Genomic DNA, 6,575 nt, shown 5'->3' on the forward strand with positions numbered 1-6,575 from the left:
CAACTGAAAATTGAGATCACTACTTTCAAACAGCAAGATTATGAGCTACTGTATGAAGCTTGGGAGGGTTACAAGGAATTTCTTCGGAAGTGTCCAAATCATAATTTTTCAGATTGGGAACAGATCGAATTATTCTACAATGGTTTGGGTCAACTCGTATTTCTGTGGATGCTGCAGCTGGAGGTTCGATATTCTCTCAATTTCCTACGGAGGCTTATGAGATCCTTGAACAAATGACTATTAATAGTTATCAGTGGCCGAGTGAGAGATCTGCGATAAGGAAGCCTGCTGGAATAAATGATGTTGATGCGTTCACTGCTTTGATTGCTCAGATGGCTACTATTTCTACACAATTGGCTGCGCTGACCAAAGGAAATCAAAGTTCAAATGAATCGGCATCAGTAGTGAATGTCGTAACTTCTGCTGATGGATTTGTGAGTGTGGAGCAAGCTCAGTAACAACCAAAATTTTACTGGCTATCGAGGTAATCATGTACCAAATCAATATCATCCTAGTTTGCGCAATCATGAGAATTTTTCATATGTAAATAATAATAATGTATTGAATCCTCCACCGGGGTTCAATAATAAAAAGGATGAGGGTAGGTCATCTTTGAAGGATTTGGTTGGTAATTTTATTTTTGAGTCAACAAAAAGATTTGAGAGAACTGAGAATAGGCTTGATAATATGGAGATACACTTGGCCAATATGGGTGCTTCTATGAAAAATCTTGAAATACAAATTGGTCAACTTGCAAATGCCTTGACGAATCAGCAGAGAGGATCTTTTCCTAGCAACACTGAGGTGAATCCAATAGAGCAATGCAAGGCTATTACTTTGAGAAGTGGTAAGGAAGTTGGGGTAGATGAACCAAAGGTAGTGGATGATGAAGATCGAGTTGAAGAGAGTGAAGTTGAATTAAAGAAATCTGTCAGTAAAAATTCTTGCAAGTCTGCAGTTATGCCTGAAAAACCACCAGTGCCAAAAGCTGTTATGCTATATCCTCAGCGGTTCAAGAAAAAAGCGTTGGATGAGAATTTTTCTATGTTACTTGACATCTTCAAGAAAATTCATATAAATATTTCATTTGCTGATGCTTTGGAACAGATGCCACAATATGCAAAATTCATGAAGGATGTGATGGCAAGAAAGAGAAATCTTGAAGAATTTGAGACAGTGAAGTTGACAGAAGAGTGCAGCGCCATAGACCGCTTAATTCGGTATCAACTAGCAAGTGCACTAGGTCAAGTAATAGTAAAGTAGACTGAGAGTCCAAGTATCGATCCCATAGGGACTGTTGTCAATTCTCAAGAATTAATTATTTAGCTTAATCTAGACAGAATAATAAAACGAGCACTAAAAATTAAATAAAAATTTAATTACTAAAATAAAATAAGAATTAAACTAGAAGAAGAATAAATTCAATTAAATAGAGACAACCAAGACACACGAAGGTACCAAACAAATCATGCAAACAAGTGGAAAATCCAGGATCCAGATTTAATCTTAAATCACGGCGAATTATCCTATCTTGTTTAACAGTCTATTTCTAGAACATGTTAAACCTATTCAAGTTATGACGGATTAATTTTCATAATTCTAATCAAACATGAATGCATTCAATATTTGCGATAATTTAGTTTTCACCTAAAGCCGCATACTGAAATCGAATACTATTTCTAGTCGGTTTAACCATATGTCAATTATTGGAGTGATCAAAATCAATTCCTAACCTTTCGACTCGGAATCAATTAACAAGCAAGTAAATAGTTGAATAGGTTATTCACAAGACATAATTTAAATCAAACAATCAATAATATTAACAAAAATCCAAAAATCCTAAATAAACATCCAAATATTCAACATAAAATTGTCTGGCCCAATCTCGCGGTCTTGGTTGAAGAAAAACTAATCAATAAACGAAAATATAGTTCAAACAAAAGTTTAATAATCTAAAGAAGAAAAGTAAAAAAACTCGAATGGAGCGTTCTTCAATCTCCAAGCCTCCTAGACTCCATCTCTCTTATGCGATTCCCACCTTTTTTACGTCTGACAATCTCCTATTTATATGTCTTTGAAAGCCCAAGAAATAAAGCCCGAAAAGTTGAAAGTTTTAATTCCCAAAAATTCTATTTTTTCTGATTCTGCGACATGCACGGACCCTAGATAAGGGTCCGTCTCTAGGTCCGTGCATTAAACTGAAAACGTCGAATTTTTTACGTGGATGCACGGACCCTTATCCGGACCCATGCACGGGGTCCGTGCATACATCCTTGCCTGCGCGCAGTTTTCTTGAAAAATTCATATCTTCAGTTCTAGCCATCGGATCGAGCTGAAATTTGGACTGCAGCTTCAAAACATCTAAAACTTCAATTTGAATGGTAAAGATCGGATTTGGATTTCTCTAGCATTAAAAATATATTTTTGACCATAGCTGCTCCGTAATTCATGCTTATGGCTCTTCTCTTTCTCCAAAAATCATTATTTCTTCAATATTTCTACAAAAATCAACCCGGAGAGTGAAATGCACACACATGCAATAAATCATGAATAAAACTTATAAAACAATATGAATGCACATAAAATAGACATAAAAATATAACAAACTAGTACATACAAAATGCACTTATCAACACCCCCATACTTAACTCTTGCTCGCCCTCGAGCAAGACATGCAAAAACACAATATGCACACAAAAACATAAGTAAGGACGATTCATAAACAACATAGCCTCCGATAAGTTTCAACTTCAAGAACTAAAAACCAAAAACTTCTGATTGTTCACAATACACTGTCAGTTTAACGTAAACGTGTGTGTGCGTCATGTCATTCCAGTTTCATGCAACTTCAAAAGAATCTTTTCTAAGAATGCTTAGAGACCTATGACAATTCAATGCAAGTATCACAATCCAGCACTCCTTCATCCCAACAATCCCAAACAAAAACATGTACTTTCTTGAGATTAATTACGCACCGCCGGATTTTTCACCCGGTTTTTCTCAAGCCCCAATAATTACCCGCAAACTTAGCTATAACTAAGATAGGATTCGAATTTCAATCCCCTCGTCTATAGCCCGGATGGAGCTACAATCCCATTTAGCCCGCAAACTTAGCTATGGAAGAATGATTAGGATTTCAATCATTTTCCAAGCCCGGATGGAATTAACTTTTTTTTTTTCCACAAACTTTTTTCAAAAAATTTTATAGGTACGCCCAAGATCATACATCCAATGTCTAACAATCATCGGGAATCCAAAGACACTATCATGATCAACAAACACCTATTGCCGTGCAATGGTCAAGCAAACACGAATTTCATCAATTACATCGCTACACTACACTAGTCGAACATGCGTGCTTAATAAGATTCACGATTCAACCAACTGTTTCTCATGTTCAATCAAAAGCAACATTTTTTTAAATTTTTTTTTCAACTATATCATAATCGGCTATTATGACTCATCCTACTCATGCAACACAAAACAAAAAAAAACAACAAAAATGAACGAGATGCAAACAAACACAAAACATTACTAATGCAACACAAACACAACAAACAAAAAAATAAACTAGTCGACCCCCCCATACTTATCCAAAGCATTGCCCTCAATGCTTCAGAACCATGAACAGAATGCGAAACAAACACACAATGAAAACAAAAATAACACTCCCCTGGTTTCGTATTCATCCTCTTCATCTTCCTTTGTAAAAGTCCAACAGCAACTTCTGGTGGCGGGGCAATATACTGCACATATAAAGGCGGCAGGTAAGGCATAGAATTAGCAAAAGATAATAAAAAGAAAACAAAAACAAAAACAAAAAAAATAATAATAATGAAAAGAGAACACTTGGTTGCCTCCCAGTCAGCGCTAAGTTTATAGTCTACAGCCCGACTATAAAGAAGCAACCATCAAAGAGCGGTTGCCACCCATAGTAAGAATCATACGACTCTATGTATGGGTCTTGATTTCCTACGCCCTCAAGCTTGGCGTGATATTGACATGGAAAGCTCGTCGGTCCAACAACACTCGACATGAACTGATATTCATCTTTATCATCAAAATTCACTTTTGGCTCATCATCGCATGCGAGCTGTTGGGTAAACCTTGTGAAAATCCATCGATTAACCATCTCCAAGTACCTCACAAGGTAAAATAAATAATTAAATAAAAAAAAGAAAAATAATTATAATAATAATAATAAGTCTAGTCTCAAGCAAATAATCTATCCTAATATTAACTAAACAGTCCCCGGCAACGGCGCCAAAAACTTGATCGGCTAAATCGATGTGATATGAATCTACTGGCAAGAGTACCAGGTCAAGTAATAGTAAAGTGGACTGAGAGTCCAAGTATCGATCCCACAGGGACTGTTGTCAATTCTCAAGAATTAATTATTTAGCTTAATCTAGACAGAATAATAAAATGAGAATTAAAAATTAAATAAAAATTTAATTACTAAAATAAAATAAGAATTAAACTAGTAGAAGAATAAATTCAATTAAATAGAGACAACCAAGACACACGAAGGTACCAAACAAATAATGCAAACAAGTGACAAATCCAGGATCCAGATTTAATCTTAAATCACGGCGAATTATCCTATCTTGTTTAACAGTCAATTTCTAGAACATGTTAAACCTATTCAAGTTATGACGGATTAATTTTCATAATTCTAATCAAACATGAATGCATTCAATATTTGTGATAATTCAGTTTTCACCTAAAGTCGCATACTGAAATCGAATACTATTTCTAGTCGGTTTAACCATATGTCAATTATTGGAGTGATCAAAATCAATTCCTAACCTTTCGACTCGGAATCAATTAACAAGAAAGTAAATAGTTGATCAGGTTATTCACAAGACATAATTTAAATCCAACAATCAATAATATTAACAAAAATCCAAAAATCCTAAATAAACATCCAAATATTCAACATAAAATTGTCTGGCCCCATCTCCCGGTCTTGGTTGAAGAAAAACTAATCAATAAACGAAAATATAGTTCAAACAAAAGTTTAATAATCTAAAGAAGAAAAGAAGAAAAACTCGAATGGAGCGTTCTTCAATCTCCAAGCCTCCTAGACGTCGTCTCTCTTATGCGATTCCCACCTTTTTCACGTCTGACAATCTCCTATTTATATGTCTTTGAAAGCCCAAGAAATAAAGCCCGAAAAGTTAAAAGTTTTAATTCCCAAAAATTCTATTTTTTCTGATTCTGCGACATGCACGGACCCTGGATAAGGGTACGTGTCTAGGTCCGTGCATTAAACTGAAAACGCCGAATTTTTTACGAGGATGCACGGACCCTTATCCAGACCCATGCACGGGGTCCGTGCATACATCCTTGCCTGCGCGCAGTTTTCTTTAAAAATTCATATCTTCAGTTCTAGCCATCGAATCGAGCTGAAATTTGGACTGCAGCTTCAAAACATCTGGAACTTCATTTTGAATGGTGAAGATCGGATTTCGATCTCTCTAGCATTAAAAATATATTTTTGACCATAGCTGCTCCGTAATTCATGCTTATGGCTCTTCTCTTTCTCCAAAAATCATGATTTCTTCAATATTTCTACAAAAATCAACCCGGAGAGTGAAATGCACACACATACAATAAATCATGAATAAAACTTATAAAACAATATGAATGCACACAAAATAGACATAAAAATATAACAAACTAATGCATACAAAATTCACTTATCAGCCATCCTGCAAAAGAAACTACCACAAAAATTGAAAGATCAAGAGAGTTTTACTATTCCTTGTATTATTGGTGGTGCAACAGTTAATAGGGCATTATGTGATTTAGGTGCAAGTATTAATTTAATGTTTTTGCCTATTTTAAGGTCTTTGGAGCTTGGTGAGGTGAAACCAACCACGATTACTCTGCATTTGGCTGACCGTTCTCTGACTTATCCTCGCGGTATTGTGGAAAATGTATTGGTAAAAGTAGATAAATTTATTTTTCCTGCTAACTTTGTAGTGCCTGACATGGAAGAAGCTCAAGATGTCCCTCTAATTTTGGGGCGACCATTCTTGGCAGCTGGAAGAGCTTTAATTGATGTGCAAGAGGATGAATTAACTCTACGAGTTGGTGGGGAAGCGGTCACTTTTAATATTTATAAGACCACGAATTACCAAGATGGAGTACGTGCTTGTAATCACATTGATTTATTTTATTCTTCAATGAATAATTTTTTGTTTAGGAATAGAGTTGAAAAGTGGGCGAGATCCAAAGATGGCGAAGAAGGTGAAAAATAAAGCTAAGTCCAAGATGATGTGTTGATCTCAAAGTGCGAATTCTCTGCTTTTTGATCCAGAGATCTAGCGAACTGTACGTGCTTTGAGGAGATCAAGGAGGGAAGAAGAAGAAGAACAAAAAATGGCTGAAGAGAATGCACAAGAAGCTCCCTTGGTGCCATTTAGAGACCACTTCAGGCCAGTAATCCAGGCTCACTACTCTGGAATAGCTTGTGGAACTATCAATGCTAACAATTTTGAGCTATATCCTGCACTGATTAACATGGTTCAACAGAACCAGTTTAATGGGAGTGCAACTGCTTATCCTCA

General features: G+C 35.8%; 1 non-coding gene across 1 annotated transcript; it reads right to left on the reverse strand.

The window, feature by feature from the left end:
• Positions 1-107, reverse strand: LOC140876734 (small nucleolar RNA R71). Its single transcript, XR_012148971.1, has one exon. It is a non-coding gene; the product is annotated as a small nucleolar RNA R71 (small nucleolar RNA).
• Positions 108-6,575: the final 6,468 nt, after the last annotated feature.

This window comes from Henckelia pumila, chromosome 1, assembly GCF_033568475.1.
Source record: "Henckelia pumila isolate YLH828 chromosome 1, ASM3356847v2, whole genome shotgun sequence".
Lineage (NCBI taxonomy): Eukaryota > Viridiplantae > Streptophyta > Magnoliopsida > Lamiales > Gesneriaceae > Henckelia > Henckelia pumila.